At 51.3% G+C, this 15867-nt stretch overlaps 1 protein-coding gene across 4 annotated transcripts in view; it reads left to right on the plus strand.

Moving 5' to 3' along the window:
- The first annotated feature begins 410 nt into the window (after positions 1–410).
- The window catches only part of Mlxipl (MLX interacting protein like), a 32590-nt gene continuing 17133 nt past the window's right edge, over positions 411–15867 (plus strand). For 2 of the 4 annotated variants that reach the window (XM_048789936.1, XM_048789935.1), the window contains exon 1: positions 13382–13404. The gene's annotated coding sequence lies outside the window, so the exon portion shown is untranslated. Of the gene's footprint in view, positions 568–13381; positions 13405–15867 lie in introns of those variants that run through there. The other 2 variants (XM_015490684.2, XM_048789938.1) reach the window with 2 other exon arrangements.

Here is a 15867-nt window from a genome sequence, read left to right on the forward strand (position 1 = left end):
CCAGGGACCTTAATGTGGAGGAAGAGGGTTCAGAAAGGGGAGTTCAGTAATCGGGATGGCGTCCCAAAGGGGCTGCGGTTCCTGGAGCTGGCAGAGGCCCATCCCAGGCCCTTCCTCTGCCCACTGGGCACCGGGGGCTCCTCCCTGCTCGCTTTGGGGGCCAGGCACCAAGCCCCCGGGGAGGAGGGTTAAAGGTGAGCGGGCACGAGCCAGCGGCAGACGGGGATTGGCAGGCGCCGGAGCCCACGGCCTGGGCCAGGGCTGCCCCACAGGCTTGCAGCCGGCGGAGCGGCTGCCACCCACGTGCTAAGGAGAGAAGGAGGCACCGGATCAAGGGGCAAAGGACACGCCGGAGCGGGGAGGGCGGGGACCGGCAGTGCCCCGTCCACACCCGAGGGTAAAAGCCGGGTTGGCGGCGCAGCGCACGGAGCCCTCTGCCGCCCGCGCGGGGAAGGCGCTGGAGCGGCCGCCGCAGCATCCCTCGCGCCCGCCGAGACCCGGGGAGGGGGGTCCGGGCCGGTGCCACCTGCAGATCCCGGAGTCCAGGGTGCGCGCGGCGGCGATCAGGTGAGTGCCAGCGTCTCCCCAGCGGAGTCGGATCCTGTTCCGCACCTGCCACTGTGCAGGGCACTTGGGTGGCTCGGCGGGCGGGTGCACCGCCGTGTGACCCCCTCCCTCCGCTCGGCGCCCACGGAGAAGGAGGCCAGCTCCTACTCCTGGGAGGACGCTGGATCAAGAATCCGGAGTTCACGTTGGTCCTTCCAGGAGCAGAGAGAGAGGGTCAGGGGCTCTCCTGGGTCCCAGGGGCTGGACTAAAGTTGGATAGTGACCTGGGGGTGCTGTTCTTGGAGCTGACTGTGGGCCCAGGGAGGCAAAAGGAAGGGCCAGATGTCAGGATGGGGCATGTGGGTTCCTGGCCACCAAGGTCTGCAGATAGGTAGGAGGGCTGAATGGTCAGTCTTGGAAAGGCCAGGGTTTCCTTCCGGCTCTCAACAACCCTTGTGCCTCCTGAGGCCACCTGGTGGGGAGGGGGCAGGTGTGGTCAGGCTGGGCTGGTATGGAAGCGCTGGGTTCTTGTCTGTGCCAGGCTATGTGACCCCAAGGTCACATGGGGAAGCACTTTGCTGGCCTTCTCTGGGCCTGCCTCTTTCTCTGTGACGTGCAAGGCTTGCCCCTGGGCCACTCATGTGCAGATGGGGACACCAGGGTGCTGTGGAAGACAGGGAAGCCCACTCCAGCAGGGTCCCTCTAGTCCTTCTGGGTGATATCACAGCTAAACCTGGGGATCTCACCCAGGCTGCCATCTTGCCCAAGGACTTTGCCTATTCTCAGCAGCTGGCCTCTCCCATCTCCAGCCCAGGCTCCTAGGTCCACAGGGAAGCTCAAGTGGGGGGTCCAGGAACTTCAAGCCCATCCCAAGAAGGCCCAGATCCTCAACCTCAGGTCAGGGAAGCTTCCAGAAGTGGAGGGAGGTTCCTGCTCTGGAAATCTGAGCTGTGGCCACCAGAATTTCCTCCTCTTGACAAAATGACCCTCTGGTGTTCCCCTAAACCTCCCTGAGAATACAGTCTACCCTAGGCCAAGACTCAGCTTAGAGCCCAGGTCAGGGCCTATTTTGGGACCTTTGTGGAGAGTAGCTGAGAACCAGGGTCAGGTACCTGTCTGTGGTCTTGGAATCCTGTGACTGAAATCCTCAGACAGCTCTGGTGGGATGGTGTGCACAGGAGAATGAGGTGGAGGGCAGGTGTCACTATCTAGCAAACTGCAGAGCAGAACAGGAGGGGCCGTGCCCTCGAAGCTCCTGTGGACCACCCCTGCCCAGCCATTCCACTCCCTTGGGACAGACCCCTCCCGGGGTTCCCCTGGGGCTGCCCAGGGTTTGGTGCTGGTGCTGTGTTGGTTCAAGGCAGGCTTGGGGATGTCGGAGGCTGGGAGAGGCCTTCCCAACATGGCTCAGGGAGTGACCCTGGTTAGGGCCAAAGAAGGGGTTTGGGCTCCTGCGCAAAGCATCCCGGGGGGCTGCCTCGGGCTCAGGACATCTCTTCCAACTGGGGGAGGGCGGATCTGAAGTTTTTCATGCTCTGTGCAGAAAAACACATGCTCTGTGTCCTTCTTCCTGATAATTTGAGAGGGAAGATATTATCTTCCCTTTATGGACGAGGAAGCAGAGGTCTAGAGAGGTCAGAGCACTGGCTCAAGATCACACAGCCTAGAAGTGGCAGAGCTGGGATTCAAACCCAGGCCGCCTGATTCCAAACCTCTGTCTGCTCCCAAGGCTGCCTCTGACTTACTCCCCAGGTGACCTTGGCCAGCCTGTCCTCTTTCTGGGGCTCACTCTGCTCAGCAGTAACTTCAGGATGGAGTAGCTGTGGGCAAGTGCATGCTCTGCATAGGGGGCTGTGTTGGCTGCCCTTTGGTCTCTGAGGTCAGCTCGTGAGCATCCGTCCGCATGGTCTGCACCCACACATCAACCTCCCTCCCATCCTTCGCGCACCTGAGACTCAGGCAAGGTAGCTCCCGCCTCTTTTTCCTCTTGGAGGTTGGCTAAGCCCCCCTTGAAGAAGGGAACCCCAGCAGGGCAGGAAGGAACAAAATATTCCCAGGACAGGTCCTGGCCCTGATAAATAGGGGACACACCTCCTTGACTGACTCCAAGATACGCAGACTGGGAGACAGTCATGTCTGCCCTGCCCTGGGAGTCCCCAGGCCTCCTCCTGCATGGCTTTGCGGGTCATACCAGCTCTGGTCCCTTACTTAGCCCCAACAGCCGTGTGGCTCTGGGTGAGAGAGCTGCCCCCCGAGGGTCCCCTTTCCCATCAGCCCAGGCATAGGACCAGTGTAGGATCAGCTATCCAGCAAGGGGAGGCCGGGGGTTCTGGGCGGAGGAAAAGCTGTCACCTGTCTGACCAGCTTGAGAAATCTGTGAGTGCCCTGGTGGAAGTGGCCTCCTCATCTTCTATGTTCTATAGTACTTTATTTTTATTTTCACTTATTTATGTATTTATTTTGGTACTGGGGACTGAACCCAGGGGTATTTTACCACCGAGCAACATCCCCAGCTCTTTTTATTTTTTATTTTTATTTGAGACAGGGTCTACCTAAATTGTGGAGGACTTGCTAATTTGCTGAGGCTGGCCTTGAACTTGATAGCCTCTTGTCTCAGCCTCCAGAGTCAGTGGGATTACAGGTGTGCGCCACTGCACCCGGCCAGCATCTGTTTTTTTTTTTTTTTTTAAACATACTTGGAGATGTTGGTGAGGCAAGAAGAGCTGCTGAGGCTGGAGGGAAGGAGGAAGGAAACCCACAGCGATCAGGAATCACTGCCCCCGATTTCATTTGATCTTGGTAACAACTGCATTTAGTACATGTGACATCACAGAGCCAGAAAGAACATCGTAAAGATGAGAAAATTAACACTCAGAGCTCACTGTACCTTTCCTTCCTCCTACAGAGGAACCAAGGTCACATGGTATGGCATTGGTGGCCACCGCAGTCCAGGTCCTGTACCCCACGCTCCTGGGCAGGGGCCCTGGAGGGAGGGGCATTGTCTTGGGCGTTGCCGTCTGAACGCCATCCCCCCAGGTCTGGGATGTGGGCAGACTTGACGGTCATTCCACACCCACGAGACACCTCCTTTACTCCTGGCAACTGTGGGCAGACCACACCCTGGCACCCTGAGGAGCACAGAAGTGCCAGCCAGGTCCAAAGAACGAGGCTGCACTGCTGGGCACTCCTGTCCAGGGGCCTCTGTTTCCTCATCTAGAAAACGGGCCATGGCCTCTGGGGCCTGCTCTGCGTCTCCTGGATCCCTGTCTCTCTGTCTCTGTCTCTCTCTCTTCCTTTGGTGCCAATCCCAAAGCTGAGGGGCAGGACACCCTGCTTGGTCTCTGAGGTCACGTGATGTATGGTCCGAGCCCCAGTTTCTCCCTCTGAGAACCCTGAGTCTGTCGCCCTTGCCCCCTTCTGCTGGGTGGCCAGGCTGACTTTCCCAAGAATCTGGCAGCCCTTCACTGTCCACATGCCAGCTGCCCCCTCCCTAAGTAGTATTCATCTGCCCTTGAGCTCCATCTCGGGTGGGCTTCCTTGACGTGTGATATTGGCAAGGGGATGCCAAAGGGACAGGTCAGCCTTTGGTTTCTCCCAGCAGCCCCATGGAAGGGCACATTTGGGCTCTGCTATCAGCTGCATTCAGGTCCAAATCAGACCTGTGCTACTTACTCATTAACTATACGACCCATGAGTGTCCTCATATCTAACAGGTACCAGAGAGACAAGTAAATAAACAAACAGTTCCCAGAGCCTAGCTGTATACAATGGGGACACTCCATGCTGTGTGACAGGGGGTTAGGTGGATTGATTACACTGATAACCGATAGACAGCACATGGCAGCTCAAGGGAATGCCTGGTAGGGGGACAATGGGAAATGTCATCTGGCTCTTTGTCTCTGGTTCTTTGGAATCTCCAGAGTGGTGATGGGTGTGTGCTAATGACAGTGGCCTGAAGTTCCTAGATAGTTTCAGGATGAGTCCAGTCTGACCTCTGGGGAAGGCAGAGGGGCTGGAGGTTGAGTTCAATCCCTGTATAAGTCAGCTTTTTGTTACTATAACAAAATACCCAAAGCAGCTTAACTTTGTAAAGAAAAGAGGATTTGCTGGTTGTGATGGCACTTCCTCTATTCCCAGCTACTATGGAGGCTGAGACAGATGGAGCTCAAGTTTGAGTACAACCTGGGCAACTTAGTGAGACCCTGTCTCAAAATAAAAAATAAAAAGATCTGAGGATGGAATGTAGCTTAGTGGTAGTGCACTTGCCTACATGTGCAAGGCCCTGGATTCAATCCCCCAACACCAAATTTATTTATTTATTTATTTTTTGAGTTTTGGAGATTCAAAGGAATGACACTCACATTGCCTCAGTCTGGTGATGGGCTTTCTGCTGGCAGGGTCCTGAGGTGGTACACAGCACCACACGGCAAGACACAGGGACCACCCGTGCCTGTGTCTGTGTGTCTGGTCTCTGTCCCTCTTACAAAGCCACTAGGAATCAGCCATGGAGGCTGCACCCTAATGGCCTCATCTAACCCTAGTCACTTCCAAAGACCCTGCTTCTAAACACCATGGTTGGATCAAGTTCCCACCCTCTTCACATCATTAACACGTGACTCTGGGGACTAAGTTCCTACATGAATTCAGGGTCTAGGGGACAAATCACACCTAAGCTGTCAATCACCAGTGGCCAATGGTGCAATCTATCACCCCTTCACCTCCATAAGATCCCCTAAGCACAGGGTTAGGGAGCTCCCATGCTGGAGACCCCCAGAGAGGACACAGAGGGTCTGAGCAGTGCTCCACACTCTGCCCACACATCTTTTCTGTGTGGCTGGTCCCGAGTTCCATCCTCTACAATAAACTGGTAAATGTAAGTAAAGTGCTCGACTGAGTTCTGTAAGAAATAGAGCAGATTATCAGTACCCTGGAGGGGGTCAGAAGTACCAGTGACATTCTAGGCTTGGGACTGGCATTTGGAGCTAGGGCAGCCACGTGGACTGAGCCCTTCACCTATGGGGTCTGATGCTAACTCAAGGTAGTGACAGAATTGAGTTGAATTGCAGGACACCCAGCTGACTTCCTTCTGACATGTGTGGTGTCAGAAGTGTGACTCAGGAGGCTGAGGCAGGAGGATGGTAGATTCGAGGCCAGCCTCAGCAACTTTGCAAAACCTTAAGCAACTTAGTGAGACCCTCTCTCAAAGTAAAAAGTAAAAATGGCTGGGGATGCGGCTCAGTGATTGAGTGCCCCTGGGTTCAACCCCAGTACCACACACACACACACACACACAAAAAATAAGAGAAAAAAAATGAATGTTTAAATCGATTAGGTCACAAGGCTGGTCACTGTACATTATTGCAGACTGACAGACGTGGCATAATGGCTTGTCTTGGTGAAACAGCCACTTCAGGTTCACACACTTCCCCTGTGTGGCCATGATACTGGGAGCTCACTATCCCGGTCCTCCAGCCCACCCTGGGCTCCTCAGAATGAGAATGTGACTGGCACACAGAGAGACTGCCCCCACCCCAATTTCAAAAGCAATACCTAAGTATTAGACCACATTGTCATTTGTAGAAATTTACAAAGAGAATGTCTATGTGACTTGTCATCCCACCCAGGTATCATTAGGTGCCTATATTTCCACACTTTTTTTTGGTGGGGGGAGGAACCAGGGATTGAACTCAGGGGCACTCAACCACTGAGCCACATCCCCAGCCCTATTTCGTAGTTTATTTAGAGTCAGGGTCTCACTGAGTTGCTTAGGGCCTCGCTAAGTTGCTCAGGTTGGCTTTGAACTCCTGATCCTCCTGCCTCAGCCTCCAGATATGCTGGGATTACAGGCGTTTTTCATTGTCTTCCTTTTTTTTTTCTTTTTTTGGTATTGGGATTGAAGTCAAGGGTGCTCTATCACTGAGCCACATCCCCAGCCCTTTTTATTTTTTATTTTGAGACAAGATCACACTAAGTTGCTGAGGCTGGCCTCTAACTTGCGATCTTCCTGCCTCAGCCTCCTGAGTTGCTGCTGGGATGACAGACACACACCACTGTGCCTGGCTCTTTTATATTTTTTTTATTTTTTATTTGTTTTGATTAGTTATACATGACAGTTGAATGCATTTTGACACATCAAACATAAATGGAGTATAACTTCTCATTCTTCTGGTTGTACATAATATAGAGTACACCAGTCATGTAATCATATAGGGTAATTTTTAAATTTTTTTGTTCCTGATGTAACCCAGGTCTGTCACATTCTAGGCAAGGGCTCTACCACTGATTACACCCCAGCCTTGGCATGGGGTCTTAGGGCTACCCAGGAAGCCACCAAAGTGCTGCCGAAGGGAAAGTTCTTGGCAAATAACTGCCCATCATGCCACATACCACTGTTTTCCCCCTCCACGGGGCCTTGCACACCATCCACCCCACCACGAGGTGCATCCCAACGCCCTATATCTCTACTATTTAGCCTTATTAGTCAAAAAGTGTAGGAGTCGGCGTGGTGCCGGCCTACAGTCCCAGTGACTCAGGAGACTGAAGCAGGAGGATCACAAGTCAGAGGCCAGCCTCAGCATCTTAATGAGACCCTAAGCAACTTAGTGAGACCCCCAAAATAAAAAGGGCTGGGGGGGCTGGGGATGTGGCTCAAGCGGTAGCGCGCTCTCCTGGCATGCGTGTGGCCCGGGTTCGATCCTCAGCACCACATACAAATGTTCCTTTATGGTGACAAAGGGCAAGGAAAATCCCTGCCTATCTACACCGCCCGGGGGACAGGGAAGAGAATGCTTCTGACAGTGCTGTGGTTCTGCCAGGGCCGGGCTGGGGGACTACTGTGTCCTGGGGAGCTTTGGGTGGAGTGTTGTGGCCTTGCTGGCGCGGGAAGAAGGATCCCAGGAGAGGAAAGGAAGGAGAGGGACTGAGGGGTCCTGGGCCTGAAGTTACTCTGGTTCTTCTAGAACCTTCTGGGAAACCCAGGCAGATGCCCTCCTCAGGTCTTCCGGGCCTCCTCAGTGTCCCTGGCACCAGGCCAGGCCCTGTGCACCGTCCCGCCTGCCCAGGGGTCTCTCTGTCCTTCCTTCCTCCCTACCCCACACCCCTGGCCTAGGGCGGGAGCTCATGGGGCGCTGTCTGGTGTCTGATGTGGAGCAGCCCTGGGTTCCCCTCAGTCCGGCCAGACGGTGGGAACCGTCCTGTAGGAGGGGACCATTGTCCTCACCCCACTCACAGGGAAGTGAGATAAGGCTGCGAGGCCGCATGGCACAGGAGTCAGGGTGCAGGGCACGGTGCGATGGGTGCTTCTCAGCCCAGGGGAGAGAGAGACCCTTTTCATTTTTTTTTCCCCCTTTTGCTGGATGGAAGGATGGAACCCAGTGCCTCGCGCTCGCCAGGCCAGTGGTGTGCCTCCGAACCGCTCCCCAGCCTCCCTCTTTCAGTTGTACTTTCTGGGGAGGCTCAGGGGCGGGGCAGTGGCTGCCTGACCACGCCCTCAGGGCTGGGTGGGCGTGGCAAAGATGCCCACGGCTGCACCCTGTGGCTCCCAGCGCCGCCTCTGATCCAGCCTGGCCCTCCCCGGCGCTCCCACCCCCCTGCAGTCTGGTCCCCACCTGGTCTTGGGAGACCCCCCAAGCACATTTTCTTCTAAAGAGACTTCCCAGACCGCCCCCTCCCCAGGCTGCTAATTGTCCTTCCACCCTCTGAACCTCCTCAGTCCCCCTGGCACCGTCTCTGCCCCTCTCTGGTCACAGCTGGGCAAGCTAAGCAGCAAGGAGACAGGAGTCAGAGCACCGGCATCTGGGCTCCCCCACTTCCACCCCAGCTTAACAGAGGGCTGACATCACCACGGGTGCCCGACCAGCATGAGTGGGGATTTGGGTGGGGGGTGGATGAGGAAATGAATGGTCAGGTACATGAACACGTGAAGGATGGATGGGCAGGTGGGTAGATGGCCAGGGATGGATGAATGGCTGGGCAGAAGAGATGGGTGGGTGGGTGGATGGATGGATGGACTGGTTATAAGTGGATCGAGGTAGAGGAAAAGGCAGATGGGTGAACAGAATGATCATTAGGGGATGGATGGATGGAAAGGTAAAGGACCCCACGGTCGCACAACTGGACAGATGGACAGATTGACAGACATATAGCTGAATGCCCCCTTGATGTCTAGCCTGCTGTACTTCTTTCCCTCCTTGTCCATTCTTCAATCTCAGGGCACAAAGATGCGTGCTTCTCAGTCAGGACTACAGGTAGTCTTCATAAGACCTTTTTTTTTTTTATTTTTATGTGGTGCTGAAAATCCATAAGACCTTTTTTTGACTTGGTATTTTCATAATTTAAAAATGTGTGAAGAGTTGGGCGTGATGTCAGACATCTGTAATCCCAGCGGCTGGGGAGGCTGAGGCAGGAGGACCTCAAGTTCAAAGCCAGCCTCTTCAATTTAGCAAGGCCCTGAGCAACTCAGGGAGAACCTGTCTCTAAATAAAATAATAATAAAAGGGCTGGGGATGTGGCTCAGTGGCTAAGCCTCCCTGGATTCAATCCCTCTTACACCCTCCCCCCAATAAGTATGAACACTGTGATTGCCATTTGTACATCACTACACATAAACATAGAGTGTTGAGACTCATATTTGGGGGAGGGTATCCAGGGACTGAACTCAGAGACACTTGACCATTGAGCCACATCCCCAACCCTATTTTGTATTTTATTTAGAGACAGAGTCTCACTGAGTTGCTTAGTGCCTCACTGTTGCTGAGGCTGGCTTTGAACTGATTATCCTCCTGCCTCAGCCTCCTGAGCTGCTGGAATGATGGGCGTGCACCACCATGCCCAACTGAGACTCATATTTTTTAACAGAACAAATTGGATGGTTCTGTTATGAAAAGTAATCCCTCTGGCTCCTTTATTTAATTTTATTTTTCTTGTGGTACTGGGGATGGAACCTCAGGGTGCTGTAAAACTGAGCTATATCCTCAGCCCTTTTTAATTTTTATTTTGAGGCAGGGTCCCCTGAGTTGCTGAAATGACAGGTGTGCACCACTATGCCCAGCTGAACATCCTGACTTTAGTCCTATTTAACAATCTTTCCTTCAGGATTCGTTCATCTGCTTTACAGATGTAGAGACTGAGACCCAGTAAGAAAGTGGCTTCCCAACTTGGCACCCATTGGAGACACAGCCAAAAGTCCTCTTTCTCCTTATTTGCCCTCCACGCGGTGCTTCCTTGACTCATGAATAACATTCCCCTTCCTCTCGACCGAGTCACCATCTCCCTCCTCTCTGCCTGGAGATGCCCAACCCACCCCAGCCAAAGCATTCTTTTTGTTGTTGCTGTTCTTTTTACTTGGACATGAAAGTAGAGAGTATTTTGACATATCACACATACATGGAGTATAACATCCCATTCTTGCGGTTGTACATGAAGAGGGATTTCACCGGTCGTGTGTTCATAGATGAACATAGGAAAGTGATGTCTGATTCATTCTACTGTCTTTCTTATTCCCAACCCTCCTCCCTTCCCTTCATTCCCCTTTGTCTAATCCAACGAACTTCTGTCCTTCCCTCTCCCTGTTGTGAGCTAGCTTCCACCAGAGAGAACAATCAACCTTTGTTATTTCACTTAGCATGATAGTCTCCAGCTCTATCCATTTATTGGCAAGTCATAAAGTCATTCTTTTTTATGGCTGAGTAATATTCCATGGCGTATGTATACCACATTTTCTTTATCCATTCATCTGTTGAAGGGCATCTAGGTTGGTTCCATAGCTTAACTATTGTGGATTGAGCTGCTGTAAACATTGATGTGGCTGCATTACTATAGTATGTTGATTTTTAAGTCCTTTGGGTATAAATCAAGGAGTGGGATAACTGGGTCAAATGGTGGTTCCATTCCAAATTTTCTGAGGAATCTAATCTCCATACTGCTTTCCAGACTGGTTGCACCAATTTGCAGTCCCATCAGCAACGTATGAGTGTTTCCCCCCACATCCTTGCCAACATTTATTGTTATTTGTATTCTTGATAGTTGCCATTCTGACTGGAGTGAGATGGAATCTCAGTGTGGTTTTAATTTGCGTTTTTAAAAATATTTGTTGACCATTCATATTTCTTCTGTGAAGTGTCTGTTTAGTTCCTTTGCCTATTTATTGATTGAGTTATTTGGTTTTGTTGGTGTTAAGTTTTTTGAGTTCTTTATATGTCCTGGAGATTAATGCTGTATCTGAGGTGCAGATGGCAAAGATTTGCCCCCATTCTGTGCAGCCAAAACATTCTTTAGTGGAACCTTCTGCAGACCCAGCCTGGCAAAAGGAGCTGGGGTGCCAGGGTGAAGAGGCAGAGGTCATGTTCCTGATGTTGATGTGCTCCCACTGGTGAGGAGACCACCGAATCTCAGACTGCCAGACAGGCACACAGGAGCAGGGCCGGGAAGGAGGGGGACAGGCTGGGCCCTGGACCCACACCAGGACAGGAGCAGAGGTGGCCGTAGCTAAGGGAAACAATCCATTAAATACCCGTCATGCCACCAGCACCTTGTGAAGGTGATTCAGGAAATAGATGGGTTGATATTGTGTGTGTGTGTGTGGGGGGGTACATGCCCACGCGCACGCACGCACGCAAACATGATTTCTTTTCTAAAACCACCTTTAAGTCTAAATACATGTAAAAAACATATCCAGAGCAATGAATGTTCTCAGAGAACCACCCATGTTTATCACAAACTCAGATAAACAAAATGTTAGCAGCCCCCCAAAAGGCTTGGTCACCCCAAAGCTCAACGCAGCCCAACACCGCAGAGCTCTGTACGAATGCGGGCTTTGGAGCTTCATATAAAGGAAATCAACAGCACGTGGCTTTCATCTCACGCTTCTCTTGCTCAACACATTGTGAGTGAGACGCCCCCGGGTGGCGGCATTTCCTTCTAGAGCACAGAGTGGCTGTGCAGCGGCGCATTGATCTGCGCATCTGTGGACAGACATCTGGGTTGTTTGCAGCTTTGGGCTGATAGGAACAGGGCTGGAGGCTAAGACAGGAGGATGGCAAGTTGGAGGCCAGCCCGGGTAATTTAGCAAGACCTTATCTCAATATAAAATAAAAAGAGCTGGGAATGTAGCTCAGTAGTGGAGCAGCCCTGTGTTCAATCTCTAGTACCAAAAACTAAGGAAGTGCTACCTTAAATAGTCCTGTGCGTGTTATTGGTGTCTTTTAGTGGACATGTGCACATATTTCTGAGGAATTGCTGGGTCATTAGGTAGGTAGATGTTCGTCCCTAGGGGTTATTGCCAAATATTTTCCAAAGTGGCTGTGCCAAGTTATACAAGCAATAGTAATAGATGAGGTTCTGCTCACATCCTCCTCTTCCTTTTCTTTTTCTTTTGAGACAGGGCCTCACTATGTTGCCCAGGCTGGTCTAGAATTCGTGGCCTCAGGCAATCCTCCTGCCTCAGCCTCCCAAATAGCTGGGACTGCAGGCAAGCCTTTAATTTGAGAAAATGAGTTCTTGAATAAGGAGCTGGCATCGGATTGCCTGCCTTTGGATCCTAGCCGTTTCCTTAACATGTGACCTCCAGGGCTGGGGGTGTAGCTCGGTGGTAGAGCACTTGCTTGTCCGAGGCCCTGGGTTGGATCCCTGCACCCAGAAGCAAACAAAACATGCGACCTTCAGCAAAGCCTGCTTCCTGATTTACAAAATGGGTTAAAAGTCATGATGTGTGCCAGGAGAGGTGGCACTGTGATCCCAGCTACTGAGAGGCTGAGGCGGGAGGATCACAAGTTCAAGGCCGGCCTGAGCAACTTAGCAAGACCCTGTCTGAAAATAAACAATAAAAAGAGAGGGGACGTAGCTCGATGGTAAAGCACCCCATGGTTCAATCCTCAGTATCCCCCACCCTCAAAAAAAAAAAAAAAGAAAGAGAGAAGAAAAGTCATGTGGCTTTTGTGATGATTCTCAATGTCTCTTAGTAAGTGCTCCATAAATGTTAGTTATTTATCACCAGTTTTACTACAGACCTCTAGAACACTTTACTTCTTCCAACCTCAGTTTCCCTGCCATAAAATGGTTGTAAAAATACCCACATATTCACATAGTTGAGAATCATGTGTAAAAGTGCTTAAATTTTTTTTTGAGATATGACTTATTCTTCTCCCCCCACCCCTGCTTTTTTTTGGCACTGAGGATTGAACCCAGGGGCTCTTTACCACCGAGCTATACATTCCAATTCTTTTTATTTATTTTATTTGTTTGTTTATTTATCTTGGTACTAGGGATTAAACCCAGGGGACCTTAACCACTGAGCCACATCCCCAGCCCTTTTTTTATATATATTTTATTTAGAGACAGGGTCTTGCCAAGTTGCTTAGGGCCTTGCTAAGTTGTTGAAGCTGTCTTTGAACTTGCGATCCTCCTGCCTCAGCCTCCCCAGACTCTGGGACTACAGGCGTGCACCACCACACTCAGATAAAAACTTTTTTTCTTTAGATAGGACTGGAATAGCCACGTGTGTGAGGTGTGGTGGCACAAGCCTATAATCCTCAGGAGGTTGAGGCAGGAGGATTGAGAGTTCAAAGCCAGCCTCAGCAATTTAATGAGGCCCTAAGCAATTCAGTGAGACCCTGTCCCTTGATAAAATATTTTTAAAAGGCTGAGGATGTGGCTCAGTGGTTAAGTGCCTCTGGGTTCAATCCTTGGTACAAAAAAAAAATAATTTTGAGACAGGGTCTTGTTGTCAAGGCTGGCCTCAAAGTTGTGATCCTCCTGCCTCAGCCTCCTAAATTGCTGGGATTACAAGTGTGGACCACCACATCCAGCTGAGATATAATTTACAAAATATAAAATTCACCCCTTTTCAGTGGTTCAGTCTGGAAAGAAACTCCTAGCCCATTAGCCATCAGGCCCCCCTCCCTGGCCCCAACCCTCAGCAATTGCTAACTTGCTTTCTATTTCTATGGATATTTAAAGTGCTAATTTATTGCTTTTCTAAAGTTTTTTACTTTTGCAAAAACAAAAATTAAATACTAACATCACTGCTTGTCTCTAAAGCAAAGCCAAGTTGTGGGTAAATTAATGTGTTTAGATATCCCTCCAAACTGTGTTTGACATGATTTCCAAAAGTATGTGTTTTGGACACACATAAGATGCACTTAATACATTTGTGTGTGTGTGTGTGTGTGTGTGTACAGATAGATAAGATAGATGGGTGAATAGATAGATGGATAGATGAAAGGATGGGATAGATACAGGATGGTCCAGGCGCAGTGTCACACTCCTGTAATCCCAGCAGGAGGCAGGAAGATTGCCGGTTTGAGGTCAGACTGGGCAATTTAGCAAGATCCTGTCTCAAAATAAAAAGTAGTAAAAAGGGCTGGGGATGTAGCTCAGTGATAAAGCATCCCTGGGTTCAATCCTCCCTCCTGAGAAAAAAGAGAGAAGGATAGGCCAGGTGCGGTGGTGCACGCTTGAAATCCCAGTGGTTCAGGAGGCTGAGGCAGGAGGATCATGAGTTCAAAGCCAAGCTCAGCAATTTATCAAGACCCTGTCTCAAAAAAAAGGGGGAAGCTGGGGATGTGGCTCAGTGGTTAAACACCCCAAGGTTCAATCCCCAGTTAACCCCTTCGCAAAAAAGAGAGAAGGATAAATGGATGGACGGATGGACGGACGGATGGATGGACAGACAGAGCACACCTAGCAGACAGCTGCAGTTTACACTCATTCATTCAACAAATACCCATGTGCACTTGGGAAAATGGGCCATAGAGAGAAGCAGGATGTGATTCTTGCTTCCAAGGAATTTGCCATCTAGTGGGAAAGAGAAACCCGTGCACCCCTCGCTGTGAATGCAGAACAGAAGGAAATTAGACTTGGATGGACTGGCACAAGGGTTGGGAGAGACTTCGATTTTTACCTGGAGAACCCACAGAAGAGGTGTGAGGTGGTACTTCAAGGATGTATCCTGATGGGAAGGCAGTGTGGGGGAGGAATACTGAGAGCCAAGGCTGGGATGCAGGGACACATGGTGTCAAGCAGGTCCACTGGGAACAGCCAGCTCTTCACACCCCAGTCAGGGCTTGTCTTGCACCTCCATGGACGGTAAACCAGAATTGTTGTCTGAGAGGCCATGGTTAGAAGGGGTCAGATGGGAAAGGCAGTGAGAGGGGAGTCAGGCTAGCTGTGCTGCCATCTGGGCAGGGCCACCCTAAACCAACTGTGACATGTCAGAATTTGTGGACATTCTCACATTTATTGTGTACTATGGTATTGTTCTGTTTTGAATTTCATAGGCAGAACGTGTCTTTTCAGTATGAGACCTCCCAAGGTGTCATCAGGCAGAAGTGCAGAGGGCTCTTGATTGGCAGTTAATGACCGGGGAAGGGAAGGGAAGGGCGAGGGAGGGAACTCATCCATAATCCTTCCACTCCACTCAAACCCAGCTCAGGGGAAAGTCTCTGAAACTGAAGGAGGACAATCCTGAGATTTACTGCTGGGGACAGGAAGCCAGGGAGGAATGCTGAGGGGGAGCTGGGGACACTGATAGCAAAGACTTTGAACTTTGAAGCAAGGGTCAAGTTGCCAGATCCTAAGAAATGGCTGAATTCAGTGTCCCCATTATACAGGTGGAGTGACCAGGGAGACAGATTTGCCCAAGGTCATTAATGGAATTAGTGGCAGAGCAAGGATTATTTAGGGTCTCTGCTTGAGCTAAGGCCCCTGAGTTGGGAGCACAGGGAAGGGAGAAAAAGGAGGTCCTACTTCCTACCCCCACCCCCATGCTCCAGTAAGGTGACAGATGTGAATGCTCCCACCCGGTTTCTATCCTCAGAAGCAGGAACAAAAGCTGGACCTCAGCGTCAGTGAGAGGAGGGGATGCTTCTGCGCTGAGTGCTTCCTGGGGGATGTCCAGGGGACGGTGGCCAAGGCTCCCCCTTACCCACCACTGGTAATGGTCCTGCTGAGCCTCTCAGGACTCACAACCAGGGAACCCCGAAGTATGCCAATCATAGATGTGAATCTTTCAGCTGTTGGAGGGCCGTGAGGGGTCAGGAGCCAAGAGATCAGGGAGGTCGGGTAGATGGACAGTAGTTAGGTGGGGGGAGAAGCCACCCGGAAGCACGAAACCAGGCACCGAGGTGTGATGATCGACTTTTCTGAGAACCCTTTTGGGAGAAGTAGGGGCGGTTCCATGAGGACTCCAAGTGGTCAAATCAGAAGGGAGGGACAGAGGGGAGGTCGGGACAGACCCCTCAACGAGGGGATCCCGGGACTCACACCTGGGACATCGATTGCGCCAATATAAGCCCCGCCGGGTCCGCTCTCTTCCCCCCTCCCCCC

Source organism: Marmota marmota, unplaced genomic scaffold (genome assembly GCF_001458135.2).
Source record: "Marmota marmota marmota unplaced genomic scaffold, marMar, whole genome shotgun sequence".
Classification (NCBI taxonomy): domain Eukaryota; kingdom Metazoa; phylum Chordata; class Mammalia; order Rodentia; family Sciuridae; genus Marmota; species Marmota marmota.